Consider the following 18,567-nt stretch of genomic DNA (forward strand, 5'->3'; position numbering starts at 1 on the left):
ATTTTGCCGCTCTAATGATTTTTTTTAATTGACACCCGTGTGTCAACAAACTATTCTTCAGCTGCGCACGCTTCCAACGAAATATTTACCCTGCGTCTGTTACTTCAGAAGCTACATTTAGCCCGCGTTGCTGTGGGTTTGAGTTTTTCTTTAAAATGTAGTCACGTTTAAATTTCAACACCAAAACTTTGATCATTAAAAACTGGCTCTAAAAAAAGTGACTTTAATGTCAAGCAAGTTTCAAGAATAGCACTCACGCGCTGCTTTAAAAAGAACGGCGGAGGAGTAACTGAAATGCAAAGCAGACGCCGGGACCAAGAAAAAGAAGACCGTAGTTGCGTAGGTATGCAGATAAAAGACGCGCAAACTGAGCGGGAGGATATCAAAGAGTAAAGTACTGTAGGCCTACTCTGTTAGAGAGAAGTACGAATGTGCACACACTGGCGGGTGGTGTAAAACACAGGATGGCAAACACTGATCATTTACTCCTCTTCTTACGTCAAAACTGAGGTGTTGGCTAAGTTATGTATGGTCTCAATGTGGAAAACAGGCAGGCCTATATAAGAAACAAACGCATTCTTGGGGGAGAGAGAGAGAGAGAGAGAGAGAGAGAGATGGATGGATGGTTTATTGCATATAGGCTAACAGCCCCTTTGCATAGGGGGGTGGGGACGGGGGAGAAGGGAGATCGAGAGAGAATGAGAGAGACGGAGAGAGACGGAGAGAGAGGGGGAGAGAGAGAAAGAGAGAGAGAGAGAGAGAGAGAGAGAGAGATGGATGGACGGTGTATGGCATATAGGCTAACAGCCCCTTTGCATTGGGGGGTGGGGACGGGGGAGAAGGAAGATCGAGAGAGAATGAGAGAGACGGAGAGAGACGGAGAGAGACGGAGAGAGAGGGGGAGAGAGAGAAAGAGAGAGAGAGAGAGAGAGAGAGATGGATGGATGGTTTATTGCATATAGGCTAACAGCCCCTTGCATAGGGGGTTGAGGACGGGGGAGAAGGGAGATCGAGAGAGAATGACTGAGAGAGACGGATACCGGAGAGGGGGAGAGAGAGAAAGAGAGAGAGAAAGAGAGAGAGAAAGAGAGAGAGAGAGAGAGAGAGAGAGAGAGATGGATGGTTTATTGCATCCAACAGCCCCTTTGCATAGGGGGGTGGGGACGGGGGAGAAGGGAGATCGAGAGAGAATGAGAGAGACGAAGAGAGAGGGGGAGAGAGAGAAAGAGAGAGAGAGAGAGAGAGAGAGAGAGAGAGAGAGAGAGAGAGAGAGAGAGAGAGAGAGAGAGAGAGATCAAGAGAGAGAGAGAGAGAGCCTGCGTGTCATAAAACGTCTGCGTTCTTTGCCTGTCAACCGTACGCACCTGTGTACTTCCGTGTGCGTTGGCGTGTCTGTATGTCTGTATGTCAGTATATGTTTTTGTCAGAGAGTCAGTGTCTTAGTCAGAGTATGCATGCATTCATTTGTTAATAACTTTGTGTGTCCGTATGTGTACCTTCGTCGGTCATTCCGTCCGTCCTGGCACATAAATATATATGTTACACTGTTTCCTCATTAACACAACAAAGTGCAGTACTTGACTGAGCGACTGACAATCACTCAACGAAGCTTATAACACCACATCAAACCAACACCGTTTGGCCACCTACCAGACTTGACCATGTTAGTAGCCGGCTGTTAGTAGGTGGTCGAGCGTGTGAGAATCAAGCAGGAGGGTGTGGAGGGTCAACATTGACCTTACGTCTGTTACCCTTCTCTCCCCCCTCCCACCCACTATCCACCCCATTCTTGTTGCGCACGCTCGACGTGACCGATAACACAAGGGTGGGTTGATCCTCACCATAAGGTGTGGGTGCAAATCTTTTTAGTGAGGTGGGCGACGACCGCTTTGATCTTAGCACAACGACTAACGAGGGAGGACAAGAAGTGGGAGGAGACAGGCGAGGGGGCTTTGAGAGGGGGGGGGGGGGGGAGTTGAGTCTAAGCCGTGAAATATGACAAACCCCTTAAAAAAAATAGACTGCTAACGTTCCAAAATCCAGAGTAAAAAATACAAGGAAGGTTATTTAATGCATGTTATTTTAACATCAATGTATATCCTACTGCAAAGTGTTTGATTTCATTCTCCGCTTTCATCTCAATTTGATCATTCACCTTTTTCTTCCAAGGTAGCATTTTCAATGTTGCTTCCTCAAGGTAGCACTTTGAAAGTACAGATCTAAACATTCTAAATGTTAGACTAACTTATTGTCTTGTACAGAATAACAACTGTGTGAATGGTGCTATACTGAATGAAAGAGTGTGACATGAAGTTCTTGTACATCATTGTAAAGAGTGTGAATGACGTTTTAGTTTAGATGTCAAGCGCTTAGAGCAAGCCTTTTTAACGAAAGTTTTTGATTTAGCGCTATATAAATGTTCTTATTATTATTCTTATTATTAGATCATTATATCTCGCAGCTGCTTTTCACATGTCTGTCATTTTTCCCCACACGTAAGAGTCGCCGTGGTGCCGCCACGCGCACGTGAGGTACGCAATTTGCACTTCTGTCACTTGCGTCTGTGTCGTTACCACCCGGTGAATCTGGGGATTTGGATCATTTTTGCACGTTTCTTGTCCGGTAAGCAGCACGTATAGGCCCTACTTTGTAACTGTGTTAAGGGATTTTAACTGCGTCCAACTTTGCTGCATGCATCTAGTGTTACACAACTGTCACGCGAATTAGTTTGCGCGCGGCCAGCTCATTATATAGTTTTCTCCTACATGAAAAGACAAGACAAATCTTGCTAACGAGAGTAGACTATAAGCAAGTAAATATGCTGTTGTTTTATTTGTTTTATTTTGGTGGGTTTTTGTGTGTGTGGTTTTTTTCCAATCCAACCCTCGCCATCTAAGCAGGGTCGATTAAAACAGAACAACAGAAAAACAAAAACATAACTTCATCGATTGTGAATGCAGCTCGCCATACAAAATATACAACCTGGGATATTGCATGACGCCATCTATACCCCTCGACTCCCATTTTGTTCTACTCTTTTGATTGTTTTGTTTGTGTCTACATGATTGTATGTGTCTTGCTCCTAAAACATGCTTAGGCTATGCCACAAATGCTGGTCGCGATTCGTGCATATTGGGCAAACAAATTATACGAAGGGCTGCATAATATACGATTTAAGCACTTCCTAATCTTTGATCATTACAATAACACGTGCACAACATAGCATAACTGATTAATTTTATACAAAACGAACACTCTAATTTGCACATAACGAGTCTTAGACATGTTTGTTTGCGTGCAAATGAACACATTCACTGAGAAGCACATGTTGACGTAACACACGTTGACGCTGGTTTGCTGTCAGTCACGCAGTATGTTTGCGTGTGCTTATACTACCCAATATTGACGGACTGTGTGATGATATCTTCTGCTATGGTCTGTTGAGACAGTGATATCAAAATCGAGACAGGAGGTCGAGATTTTGATATCACTGTCGAAACAGACCAATAGCAGAAGATATCATCACACAGTCAGTCAATGTTAGATATATTGCTAATTCTCTGGACATTTTGTATTTACTGTAAAGAAATTACAAAAGTATTTGTCTCAGTTTTGGCTGTTCCATATCCCTCCCTCTGATTATTATTTCTTTTTGTTCACTCTTTTCTTGTACTTTTCAGTATTTAAAAATGTCTTTTCTTTTTAGTCACTTGCTCAACTAAATTCTGGGATCATTACATTTTCATATATATTTGTTTGTTTTTAAATTCAGGTGTTTTTGTTTTTGAAGTGGGGAAGCAATAAAGAGGTCGTCGATATCAAAACTGATATCGACGGAAATGTCGTCGATATCACTTTTACAATGAGCTCAGTTTTGCCCAATTGACCAATGGAAATCCACGTAACATATGAAATAGCAATATCTAGTGATAGTGTAAAGCGCATAGTGCTTTTAGTTATGCGCTATAGAAATCTCCTTAATAAATAAATAAATAAATGAACGCATACCTTCTTCTTCTTCAGCGTTCCAGAATTTTCTGGTTACGTGTGAGCTCGTTTGCCCATTTGGGTTCCCCACACTATACTCTGAGAGCATGCCATAGTCAGCTTCACTGCACTCCGCGCTTTCGTTGAGTAGGCATGCTGGGTTATTTTCGTGTTTCCATAACCCACCAAACTCCGACATGGATTACAGGACCTTTTCCGTGCGCACTTGGTCTTGTGCTTGCGTGTACACACGCATACCATATAAGGAAACAGCCGGGAAAAGATCTAACATTCTAACATTAGGGAGATGAACAGTGTACGCAGAAGAAGGGAACCTGTATTTGTATGACATTGTCCCCACGATATGCTACAAATATCCCAAGTACTAAACATGAAGGAAGGAGAGTGGGGGGGCGGAGGGGTAGTTTGAGAGGAATAAACAGGAACATAGGCAATGGGAAGAAGAGCATTATAACCACGTCATGTCCCAAACAGACACTAGCTCTGGGGACAGAAAAACCAAGTCAGCATAGCATAGGGAAGAAGACACAGACAGACACACATACACACAGACGGGCACACTGACACACACTTACACACTTACACACACACACACACACGCACACACACACACACACTAACACACACACACACACACACACCCCACCGCCCCCCCCCCACACACACACACACACTAACACACACACACACACACCCCACCACCACCCCCCCCCACACACACACACACACTAACACACACACACACACACACACCCCACCACCACCACCCCCCCCACACACACACACACACACACACTAACACACACACACACACACCCCACCGACCATTACCACCCCCCACACACACACACACCCCACCACCACCACCCCCCCCACACACACACTAACACACCCCACCACCACCACCCACCCACCCCCACCCCACACACACACACACCCCACCACCACCACCACCCCCACACATACACACACACACACACAAACAGACAGGCAGACTGGCAGACGGATAAACGGATAGACAGACAAACAGAGAGTCTCGCTTTTAACAAGAAACTGAAAGTTACTAGCACCAGGTGCAGGAAAGTCTTCTTATCTCTGGAAGAAAAGTGAAGTGATAACAGACAAAAGTAGAGCTAGAAAACAGCAAGAAAACACAAAGAATCCCTTCTGTCACTCTGTCAGTGACCGATGTCTGAAACATTCCGATGTCTGCGAGTGATTGCATTTCAGTCGATTTGTCTATGATCGTATGGTTAACTCAAATAATAATATTCATTGTATGTCAGTCGATTTGTCTATGATCGAACAATTAAATGATAAATAACACTTCTTGTGGTAAACTGATATGATATAGGGCAACCCACAAAGACTGAGTGAACGTGTACAAACCAGCCATTGTGTAGCTGCCAAACGAAAATGTATGTTACGTTAGGTTATAGCTGAAAATGACGGTAACTGGTACCACTCTTCTTACTTGCATTGATATCTATTCATGTGAAAGTGCGTTGTAGGTTTCTTTTTCAAACGTTCTAAGTGGCATAAAGCGGGCGGCAGATCTCAACTTTTATTCTATGGAAAATGTGCACACAAATCGCATCTTAATGACACATTAGCTCCTGCATGCGAACGAAGCACACACGCATGCGCACATGCACACACACACACACGCGCGCGCGCGCGCGCGCGCACGTACGCATACACACGCACGCACGCACGCACGCACGCACGCACGCACGCACGCACGCAAGCACGCACGCACGCACGCGCACACACACACACACACGCACGCACGCACGTACGCATACATACGCACGCACGCAAGCACACACGCACGCACGCGCGCACACATACACACACACACACACACACACACACACACACGCGAGCGACCAGCACGGAAATCCTCAGTAGCACAATCTACAGCAAACAGACACGCAACAAGACTAAGCTCTCGCGACAGAAAGAACGTGAGGAAGAATTTACAGGAACTTCGTTAATGAACTCCGCAGAACACACACACCTTCCCTAGTTGGGGGAGATAAAGAAAGCCAGTACACAACCGTCTGACGTGATTTACAAGAAAAGTACAGTCAAAACCCACCGGAGCATCCCAAACCCTGCAAGAACAAAACAGCAGGATCCGTGTAACGCTTACAAAACGACAAGCACACAAAACCCCGTTACAATAAATGATGAGACCAGATAACAAAGCCTACCTGTGAACATAAATTTCGTAAAGAAGTATCTCTTCTCTTGTACTATGTACACATAGCCACAGACCTGCTCACACTTATACACGGGATACTCTTTTGACACATACTTGAAGTCTTCAGTTTAGTTGCTTCATGTGCAGAACGTGATTTTGTGTTTGGAGCCAATTACACAAATTAATTATATAGGGGTGAGTGACACCAGTAAGTCAGCGACAAAAAAAGGCTTTCCGTGTACAGCCCGCTATCAGGCTGTAAATATACTGTTTGTGTACTAGCGGAAGCTGGGATAATCGTACACCATACATTTGTGTAACAGCATGGAATCGATCTGTCTACGTGGTTTGCATGATGGTTCAGTTTGTATGGGGGAAGGATGGTGTCTTTAAAATCACAAGCACCAACATTTGAGAACTCCTTGCTGATGAGATCAGATAACGGAGCTTACCTGTGAACTCAAGTCTGCTAAGCCTGAGTTGATCCACTTTCTTTTTTATCGCTCATCTCACTTGAAGGAGGGTAAGCACCTTTTCAATAAGGACGTCAGATAAGGATGAAAAGAAAGATATGACGCCACACAGGAGCCGAGTGTCACCTTACAGCGAGGGCACAAAGCGTTCATAATAGATGATGACACCAGAAAAATACCTGTTTCACATTACAAGCACAGTGATCAAATTCTAATGTCTGTTGCGGCGGTTAATTGAGCTCGAAGTCGGCTTCGCTAAAGGGGCAAATTACACACACGCAGAGTCAGCGGCACAGACGACGCACTGCAGATTATTGAGATTATTATTGTTTTTCCCCAGCCCGCTACACGTTGCGTGAAAAAAAACCAGGCCAAATACTCGTCATAATCCCTATCGCAGCATTAGTGTAGTGGCGACTGCGCAGGTGTACTTTGCCCCTAAATCTTGTTTTCTGAACATTCAGTACCAAAGCGTCTTGCAGCCAGCTTCGCAAAGTAAACTTCCCCCAATTAATTTGAGGCTTTAAAGGATTACAAGCACCGCGAGGATAGTTTATACTTAATGTATTGCACTATTAATTCCATAGGTGTGTGGTACGCATGATCAAGTTCACCCTTCGTAGATCATCCATGGCTCTTGACAATTTGATGTCACAGCTCGTTAAGTCACGTTGCTGAAGATCACGCGACAGTAAAGCTGTAGGAATCATGAGCAAATCTTTCGTTTTGAGAACTGGACCGTGTGAACAGGATTAGCAACGGACAAGAAAGTTGTTGAAAACTGAGGGAGAAGGTTAACTGAAACAGGAAACCCGAGCTCACAGCCTGGTTTACAAAATCTGATTGCAAATTATTTTTGTTTACTTTTTTCAGACACAATGATCAGATGTGCGACTGGAAAATGCGCAGAACACGACCGAAGAACTCTGCTCAGGTGTTGGCTGTAGTGTGTCCTCGGGTATACATGAAGTGGTAACAGATATTTCTTTTTCTGCTGTTATTTTATCTAACTTCTCGCTGGACCAAAAAGAAAGAGAAAGACATAATTCTGAATTAAAATCAACAACAAGAACACAGTTCAAGTAAGGGGTACAAAACACGGTGATTAACAACCACATTCGAACTGTCAAAATCTCATTAATGGGTCCTTTTTTTCACCTTTATTCGGTCTTCTAGACGCCAGAACGCCTTCCCTCCTACACATTGGCCGCATGCTTTCCCAAGCCCTCATCTCCCCCCCCCCCCCATCCACCTCCACCCCTCCGCCCCTCCGCCCCCCGGCTTCCCGTTTTCAAGTTCTATTTTTTCTGATTATTCCACCAAAAATAAAAAATAAATAAAAAGTCGCCAAAAACCTTCCCATCATTTCCTCTTTTCGATTCTTTTGGTTCAAATTTGATTGAGGAAATGCACTTCTGTCGAATTCTGTGAGGGAATATGTTTCTGCTAAATAACGTACACATAACTCATTAATTAGATTTCGAGAATGACAAATCTGAACTGGTGTCGTGTACGTTAAGCTTAGTATAAGAACGAGCTTGATTCATCGTTTCAAACTCACATAAAAACACATTACCAAATTCAATCGAGATGGAATGACAGCTCAGGTGTGCGTTTGCGTTTATTTTCTTGTTCTGTTTGATTTTTTACTTTTACATGTGCATGGTGCTACATTGTGAAAAGAACTATACATGAATCCACGTAACTAATGTAGACTTGTCACCTGAAGATCTCTAACTAACTACATGTTCTAAAAGTCATTCAGAATGATGTCCCAAACATGTATATACACGCTTTGTAAAGTGCAGTCAGATCATGCTCTTCAGTTTTAACAAATGTTTTGTTCCTTTCTGCTTTTTAAAAAAAAATTTGTAGATGTATATCTATGTTTTGTGTACGGCATTTGTCAAGATTCACTGGACTGACGTCAACAGATGTTTGCAAAACGTAAGAGAAGGATCTAGATGCACATACATTTGATTAGAAAGTTGACGAAGTTAGCATTTACACTGCAGGTTACCTTCTAGCTAACTTTTCCCAGCAAATGTACAACTGAAAAATCACATAACGAAAAAACTTATTTAAAGTATCAAATAACCAAAGGGAAGTAATCGCCCTTTGTGCATACGACATGTGTAATAGAGTAAGCGAGATTTGTACGGAACCTTTTCTCCTGGCACCTGAGAGAATAACAAGTATTGAAATGAACAAGCGACTTTCATCCTCTTGTTTTTCTGCCTCATTCTGTTTAAGATTCTTGTTAATTAAAGAAACGTTGTTGAAGGAAAAAAACAAAACAACTAATGCTACCTTTATGAGCGGGTTATTAAAAAAAGAAGAAAAAAAGCTAGGCACATTCACGGTTCATAGCTGAGTTAACAAATTAATAGTGCCTACGCTGAATTCATAAAGCAATGAGAAGTTCAAATCTCAGAAAAAACACAGGACAAAATAAAAAGACAAAACAGGAAACGAAGACGAAAGAAATGGAAAAATCACTCGAAGGAAAGACAGGAGGGCACCAGACAGGAAATAAAGGGCAGCATGCCATACCCAACAAAAATGGAAAGGGACGTAAAGAAGGGGATTTTGCATCAAGCAAACAAAGTTAACAAATACGCAGACACACAGAAACAGAAACAAACACAGACAGACAGACAGAAAAACAGATACTGAGACAGACAGATAGACCACAAAAAAAACCACACACACACACACACACACACACACAAACACACACACACACACAGAGAGAGAGAGAGAGAGAGAGACAGAGAGAGACAGAGAGAGAGACAGAGAGAGAGACAGAGAGAGAGCGACTGAGAGAGATAGAGAGAGAGAGCGAGAGAGAGAGAGAGAGAGAGAGAGAGAGAGAGAGAGAGAGAGAGAGAGAGAGAGAGAGAGAGGGGGGGTGAAGGGCAAATAATCTGACTGGCAAGAAAACAAGAACAAACAGAAAAGACAGGCGAACAAAACAATCAAAATACGAATCTGTTCGCGAAAGGTTCAACAACATGCGTGCAAAGCCGTGCCACCAGTTTTAAAGCATCAACAGCGAAAATCCTCACCGGTTATGTCAATAAAAACGCACTCAGCCAACTTTAACAATACAATTCTAGCCAGGCACAACATCTGTTGTTGTGCTTTTCCCTGCAATGCCACATACCATCACCACCCTCTTCCCCCTTTTCTCTAAATCCACTGATTTTTGCGACTGCACACAACTCAGATTGGAGCAGGGAAGGCAGACAGTAGGAGGATGTGAGCATTCTACATTGGACATACCTAACATGAATTAGAGTTGAGATATTTGGGTGGCCGAGTGGTAACGCACTTGCGCTCGGAAGCGAGAGGTTGCGAGCTCGACCCTGGGTCAGGGCGTAAGCAATTTTCTCCCCCCTTTCCTCACCTGGGCGGTGGGTTCAAGTGCTAGTCTTTCGGATGAAACGAAAAACCGAGGTCCCTTCGTGTACACTACATTGGGGTGTGCACGTTAAAGATCCCACGATTGACAAAAGGGTCTTTCCTGGCAAAATTGTATAGGCATAGATAAAAATGTCCACCAAAATACCCGTGTGACTTGGAAGAATAGGCCGTGAAAAGTAGGATATGCGCCGAAATGGCTGCGATCTGCTGGCCGATGTGAATGCGTGATGCTTGTATTGTGTAAAAAATAATTCCATCTCACACGGCATAAATAAATCCCTGCGCCTTGAATATGTGCGCGATATAAATTGCATAAAATAAAATAAATAAATCCCTGCGCTTAGAACTGTACCCACGGAATACGCGCGATAATTATAAGCCTCATATTGATTGATTGATTGATTGATATTTTACAGCACGACCTATTCACCTACTTTCCTCCACTCGTATCTCCAAAATGTACTGATTTTTATAACAACACAAAACTCAGATTTGCGGATGGGGATCTCTGATCTGAACATACTACACAAACAGTTACAATAAAGAAATGTTTTTATGCAACAACAAAACCTACAACTTTCACCCCTTTCTCAAAATCCCTTAACTTTTGCGACTACTGAAAACTTAGATTGGGGAATGGGAAGGGATTTGAAAAAAAAACTCTCTGCATAATCTGAACACACTACACAGTCATGGATACACTAGTGAAGAGAGTTCCCCTCCCCCTTAAATCCACGAACTATTTGGCAGTATTGCAACAACACAAAACTTAGATTAAGAAATGCTAGGGAGGGAATATGGAGGGGAAACAATCGCTGATCTGAACGCATACCACACATGTAATTACAGCGAAGAGAGGTCAATGAGTAGCAAAATGGCGGCCCCAATGCCCCAAACTGCCAAGAAAAGTGCCAAATTAGAGGCGTGACCGGTAACTCCTTATCGCTCTTCGCCCCAAAACCAATTAGTGCTACATGTGGTCTGTCAAAGGGGGGACAACTCGGTGCACAGCGCGCCATGGAATTAATAGAATCAGATAAAAAATAAAAAATAAAAATAAAAGTTATCGGGGACAAAATCACAGTGAGAAAGAGAGACTAAATCGTTGCAGTGCAGGCCACGGCTGGATTATAACAATTTCAAATCTGGAGAAGAAGTTTCGTCGTTGTTTTCTTTGTTGTTGTATTTTTCATGTGTTCTTTTGTCATTTGCTTGTTCTGTTTTTCTGGTTATTCTTTCCTTCAAATGTTCTTAGCCTTGTCTTGAGTCTAACTGCAATATACCCACTTCTTCTTCTTCTTCTTCTTCTTCTTCTTCTTCTTCTTCTTCTTCTTCTTCTGCGTTCGTGGGCTAAAACTCCCACGAGTGGATTTTTACGTGTATGACCGTTTTTACCCCGCCATTTAGGCAGCCATACGCCGCTTTCGGAGGAAGCATGCTGGGTATTTTCGTGTTTCTATAACCCACCAAACTCTGACCTGGACTACAGGATCCTTTCCGTGCGCACTTGGTCTTGTACACACGAAGGGGGATAAGGCACTAGCAGGTCTGCACATAAGTTGACCTGGGAGATCGGACAAATCTCCACCTTAACCCACCAGGCGCGGCCGGGATTCGAACCCACGACCTTCCGCCTTGGAGGCCGGCGTCTTACCACCAAGCCATTGCGCCCGTCAATATACCCACGTTCACCACACCTGAATGTGATTAGCATAACTGTCTACCTCTTGTGTGGTTTTACTTTCCTTAAAGTCATATCGCTGAAACGGCATGTCAATTTGAAAATCAATTGCCGTGTACGTTCGATCAGTAAGGTTCTTCTTACCTACGGCAGTTATAACTGGCCAAACACTAACAGTTTCAAGCTGAAAATTAACTTCTGTTTACTGCGTCCGCTACAAATAAGACGATCAATTAGGTGTTTGGTTTTAAACAACGGCAGTTGTATCGCTAATAACTGCGGTTTCAACGCGGCAGAGAGCGATAATGCTCCTTTTTTCTCTGCCCCCCCCCCCCCCCCCCCCCCCACCCCCCCCCCCCAATTTTTTTTAAATCAAAACAACTACGTCGTGCAATCATGAACACAAAACACAACGGAACACTAGCAAAGATAAAAGATAAAATAAGAATGTCCGCAAGACTAAATCGCAGAAAGATCCAACCTCTGGCTCATACAGAGTTTCGTGCTTCACTTCTCCAAAGTCACACACCTTAACTTAGATTGACTGATGACCCAATATTATTAGCCATTCATTAGTGCACGTTCGAACTTCCCTCAACCCCTTCCCCTCTCTCTCTCTCTCTCTCTCTCTCTCTCTCTCTCTCTCTCTCTCTCTCTCTCTCTCTCTCTCTCTCTCTCTCTCTCTCTCTCTCTGTGTCTCTGTCTCTGTCTCTGTCTCTGTCTCTGTCTCTCTGTCTCTGTCTCTGTCTCTCTCTCTCTCTCTCTCTCTCTCTCTCTCTCTCTCTCTCTCTGTCTCTCTCTGTCTCTCTCTGTCTCTCTCTGTCTCTCTCTCTCTCTCTCTCTCTCTCTCTCTCTCTCTCTCTCTCCCTCTCTCTCTCTCTCTCTCTGCGACATTTGTCTTCTTTCTTCTTTGTCTTCCGTATTTATTTCGTCACAAACCGTCTCCGTTGTATATCCTTTTAATGTGTTGTGCATTTTTGTTTTTCTCGATGGAAGGATTTTCGGCGTTATTCATTGTCGTCGTCTTCGTTTTCGTCATCGTCGTCATCGTCGCCGTTGTTGTTGTTGTTGTTGTTGTTGTTGTTGTTGTTGTTGTTGTTGTTGTTGTTGTTGTTGTTTTGTTATTGTTGTTGTTTTTGTTGTTGTTGTTGTTGTTGTGTGCTATAGTGGTCGTTTGCACACTAATAGTAAATTATAGAAAAGTCAAGAAAATCAGTAGACAGAAAAATAATGTTAAAGAGATTATTGTATCCGCTGACCCAAAGTCTCAGCTGCGCTCAGAACTGTATTAATCGGTCTTCAGTTCATAACCCCAAGAATTGTGTTATAACGTTACGATGATTTGTACACTTTTGTTTTTGCAAAACCAACACATTTCTAGTCCGATCACTGTAGCATCTAACACAATCTCTACTTTAAATAAATAAAGAAACGATGAAATAAACGATGAAAGGAGCAAGACAGACAGATTGAATCAAAGAATGAAAGAAAGAAAGAAGTAAAGACAAAATGAAAGAAAGAAAGAGAGAAAGGCGGGAGGGACGAAAGAAAGACAGAAAAGATAGAAAACGAAGAAAACAGAAAAAAAAGGCAGACGGACAGAAAGAACAAATAAGAAAAAAAAGACGTTTGAGCAACGATTTAAAAAAATAAAGGTCTACACGTATTCTACTACAGCTTTAATCACATGAACAACAAAAAAGTTACAGACATAAAAGAAAGAAGAAAAGCTAGAGGATGACAAACTAATGAGAAAAGCATTAATGAAGAAGGGCAAAGCCCATACGACTCACATGCTTTACACATTTTTCCTACCAAAATACATGTGACCTTGACCCAAGGTCAAGGTCATCCAAGGTCATGCAACACAAAGCTGTTAATTCAAGACATAGGAAGTACAATGGTGCTGATTGGCTCTTTCTACCATGAGATATGGTCACTTTTAGTGGTTCACTACCTTATTTTGGTCACATTTCATAAGGGTCAAAGTGACCTTGACCTTGATCATATGTGACCAAATGTGTCTCATGATGAAAGCATAACATGTGCCCCACATAATTTTTAAGTTTGAAACAGTTATCTTCCATAGTTCAGGGTCAAGGTCACTTCAAAATATGTATACAATCCAACTTTGAAGAGCTCCTGTGACCTTGACCTTGAAGCAAGGTAAACCAAACTGGTATCAAAAGATGGGGCTTACTTTGCCCTATATATCATATATAGGTGAGGTATTCAATCTCAAAAACTTCAGAGAAAATGGGAAAAATGTGAAAAATAGCTGTTTTTTAGGCAACATTTATGGCCCCTGCGACCTTGACCTTGAAGCAAGGTCAAGATGCTATGTATGTTTTTTTGGGGCCTTGTCATCATACACCATCTTGCCAAATTTGGTACTGATAGACTGAATAGTGTCCAAGAAATATCCAACGTTAAAGTTTTCCGGACGGACGGACGGACGTCCGGACGGACGGACGGACGGACGGACGGACGGACGGACGACTCGGGTGAGTACATAGACTCACTTTTGCTTCGCATGTGAGTCAAAAAGTGCATCTAATGACAAACTCAAACTGATGCTGTCTAAATCGTTCTGCGTACTGAACTGTTATAACCTGAACAACAAATAATAAACGAAATGAACAGAAAGCAATGAAAAGAACAGATCGAAGGACAAAAACTTTTTTCTTTTTTTTAAAGACCGGAAGATAGGCAGAAAGAAAGAGTGAAAAAGAATGAAAGAGAGAAAGATTAGTTCGTGTAAGGTTTTGTATCCGAGGTTTTCCCCTTGAAATATACCCCAGTGACACCAAATCTCAGAAGGAAAGAAAGAAAGAGATGAACGAAGGAAACAATTAAACAAACAAAAATCGATAAAGAATTGAGTTTCAAAGGGAAAAAAGTTGGAGAAACAACACCTCACACGACGAATACAAATGTTCAAATCTAGAATAAACTCACACACAATCTGACAAGCATTCAAGCACAACTGACAAAACATAAAATATAAGAAGGCTGTCAGCGGCTTTCTTAGACCGAACATACAGAACAAGACTAGACAATATCTGACAAACATTCAGGCAAAGTGACACTGATTAACAGGAACTGCATGAAAGCTGTAATCTTTCTCAAACCTAAAATAACATACAGAGCAAAAATATCGACGTTTCTCAAAGTTCTTTTCTTTTAAATGGCACATGGAGACAGACAGACTGGCAGACAGTATTTTACACGTGGCCGCACACACTAAAACATAACACACACACACACACACACACACACACACACACACACACACACACACACACACACACACACTCACACACACACTGTGACACGCACGCACGCACGAACGCATGCACGCACACACACACACGCACGCACGCACACACACAAACAGCTTAGGAAGCACACTCTGACATGCCCGTAATCTCTCTAAGTACATTTCCGTGCTCCTGCTTCGCTCTAATAAAAAAGACGAAAATACTCATCTGAACACGAAAACATATATATACAAAACACCACACATGCACCAAAGCCTAAAAATATCTCTGTGTCATTTTTTTAACATTCAGCTTTTAAAAATAAATTGATCGTACCTGCAGAATCGCAGAAAACAAATATCTGTGCATCATTCTTTAACGTTCAGCTTAAAACAAAATAATCTCAACTGCAGAATCTCAAAAAGCGAGTTTGTAATATCATGAACATCACGTGTTTGTCTATACATTTGTGCCTCTTGCGAATCACTTGTACGTTTGCATATCTTTTTTAAACTTTCAACTGTGACAAAGAAAATCAGTCAGTCTTACCTGCAGAATCGAGGCAAATGAGCTGGAATATCAAGAGAATCGTTTGTAACTCCGTAGATTGTGACACCACTTGGAGTCGAAGCGGCCAGAAACACCAAACATACCGCTACAAATTGTCCCACACCTTTCCTCCTTCCGTTAAAAGGGCACACACACACACCAACACCAAAATATTCCACCCGCAGGCGTGAAAGTAAACGTAAAGAATGCCGTTGAAACGAGTCAGAAAAAAGGTCCAGGACTGAAAAACAAAAATAGAAGTACTGTACACGCACTTGTTTCTCCGTTCTTTTTCTCTGTAACAAAAAAAGGTAGTGGTACGTACTCTTTTTTCTCCTCTGTTTCTCGGCTCTGTCAGTATACCCGCTTCTCTGTTCAAACACTTTCTAACTTTCTGGATTGTTTTGATTTTTTTTTTTTTGGCCACCCCTCGTATCGGAAGGAAACAGTGACGGGGTTAGGCGCGCGCGCACACACACACAGTGAGTAATCAGCGACTGAGACACCAACGCACACACGCCCGCAACCGCGCGTCAGGATCGTAGATTTGTGCAGTGTAACGCAAGAGAAGAGAAGACAGTATAGTCAGATAGTCAGACGCTATCACTGTTCCGTACTCGATCCACTTTTTCTCACTCCCTTGCTCTCTGTCTGTCACTGGTTTCCTCCCCACCTAATCCCAGCGCTTTCCTACTCAGTGCCGCGAACGACGCCGATAGAGCCAACAGGCGTTGGTTCAGCTCTCGCGAAGTTTTGTCAATTCTGCCCCTTTTACGGCTTTCACTGTCGTTCTCTTCTGAATCTGCCATTAGCTTTTACAGGGTAGGAGCAGGGGTATACGAGAGATACAACTTTTGGCGAGGACAGTGTAGGTAGGCGAAAGGTATGCAGTATAATATGTATTCAAGTCACTCAAGTTTATCGATACACAGGATGCATCGCTTTTCTTCGTTCTGCACTTTTTATTGCAGGTTTTCACTGTCGTTCTCTTCTGAGTGTGTCTTTAGCCTACACGGGGGTAGATAGATCAAACTTTTAGCGAGGACAGTGTAGGTAGGCGAAAGGTATGCAGTATATATGTATTCAAGTCACTCAAGTTTATCGATACACCGAATGCATCGCTTATTTCTTCGTTCTGCACTTTTTATTGTAGGTTCACTGTAGGTTCTCTTCTGAGTGTGTCTTTAGCCTACAAAGGGTAGCCTACGATCAGGGGTAGATACTGATCAAACGTTTACCGAGGACAGTGTAGGTAGGCGAAAGGTATGCACTTTTATCGATACTCCCGGTTGCATAACAATGCTTCGTTCTGCACTGTTTACTGTAGGTTTTTACTGGCGTTCTTTTCTGAATGCGCATTTAACCTGCACACGGTAAGGAGAGCGGAGTAAAGAAAAAAATCTCTTTGCATGTAACACAACGACAGTGTAGGTAAGCGACAGTATGAGCTGTCTGTAAGTCACTTTCATTGATACCCTGGGTGCACCCGGAACCACGCCAGCGAAGTACTGACTGACTGTGAGGCTTAACGTACGTCCTCTCTGGTATCTGGGACCTATGTTGTGACATGATTTGTTATTCGATATTAAAAGTGGGGGAAGAGTGGGGGGGACGGGGACTGGAGGATGACGGGGAGAGGTTGATAAAATGGTAAGATGATAAAATGTCGTGTTTGGTACACAGCGAAGTACAATGTAACCTCTCTTTTATAACCCACGATTTAAAGGTCCTTGTCTACATTTTTATACCGAAATCGCCATTTGACCATTAAAATGCAGAGTCTATTATCTACAAATATCCGTCGCGATATAACCTTGAACGGTTGAAAACGACGTTAAACACCAAATAAAGAAAGATCTACAAATATCAACAATACACCCCCTTTCGATCAGGAAAGACGAAGCCAGTGTAGCCGTTTGAAAATTCATTGTAGTATTCCAGCGTAGTACTCATAGTAGGATATCCTTATTTGGAAAATGCCAAGCGCAAAACTCCTCTCAAATCCGGTGCATTTCGTGCGTTTAAAAAAAAGCGTGGACAGCGCCCCAGTGTCAAACTGTTGCTACACTTGTTTGGGCGTGGCTATAAGCATAGTGACATGAATTTGATTGGTCAGTATTTTTAGGCAAAGCACATGTTCTCAGCAAACAGAAAACAAAATATTGGAAGCGTGAGTCACGCTACCCAAAAATAAAATCTTTTTTTACATATATTTTTTTTCTATAATTTTTGTCCCCATGGTTCATTCATCATTAATATTTGACATAATTTTGTATCGAAATCTAACCATAAGATTATTGAAAAAAAGCAGAAATGTAGACAACCACCTTTCATGCTCCACACCTTGCATCTTTTATCAAGACCCTGCTTTCCCCAATGTTCTGTTTAAAACGTCTAGACAACCGCATTGATGTCGGAAAATGTTTTACGCCCTCACGGTCAAACCTTCAGGGGTATGTTCCCGGGTGTTAGCCCGACTTTAGATGAGATACTCAGGTACGTGTATGCGTGTAATCAGCCACCTACACTTATGGCAGATTGACCGAGGTGGTGGTGACACGGGGATGGGAAATGGATACCGTCTCTGAGTCTGCCTGGATTCGAACCCGCGAGCGTGTGTGCGTTGGTGTCTCAGTCGCTGATTACAAGTCCAAGTGCTCTATATTCACGATGCTCTCTGCAAGAAGCTTTAGCACTTTAGCTACCACCTGAGCTACCCGGCCCCTTTATACCCGCATTTCAATACTCTCTGTTTTTAAGAACAGAATTCTTCATACTGTTGACGGTCTGAAAATGATGGGGGGGGGGGGGGAGCGGGGGGGGGGGGGGGGGGGGAGCAGGGGCATAATAGCCATGATTTGAAGAGCGTTCAATATGTGACTCAGTGCTTCGTCAATGTCGTGTGCGGGGGTAGGTATTCAAGATTATCACTCCCAGAGATGACTTCCTTACGGTCGAAATGGG

The 18,567-nt window shown here is 42.8% G+C and overlaps 1 protein-coding gene across 1 annotated transcript in view; it reads right to left on the reverse strand.

Annotated features, from left to right (window-relative positions):
* The window catches only part of LOC138946016 (zwei Ig domain protein zig-8-like), a 176,598-nt gene extending 160,272 nt beyond the window's left edge, over positions 1-16,326 (reverse strand). Inside the window, exon 1 of the mRNA XM_070317552.1 lies at positions 15,604-16,326. The gene's annotated coding sequence lies outside the window, so the exon portion shown is untranslated. The remainder of the gene's footprint in view (positions 1-15,603) is intronic.
* Between the last annotated feature and the right edge of the window lie 2,241 nt (positions 16,327-18,567).

This window comes from Littorina saxatilis, linkage group LG1, assembly GCF_037325665.1.
Source record: "Littorina saxatilis isolate snail1 linkage group LG1, US_GU_Lsax_2.0, whole genome shotgun sequence".
Classification (NCBI taxonomy): domain Eukaryota; kingdom Metazoa; phylum Mollusca; class Gastropoda; order Littorinimorpha; family Littorinidae; genus Littorina; species Littorina saxatilis.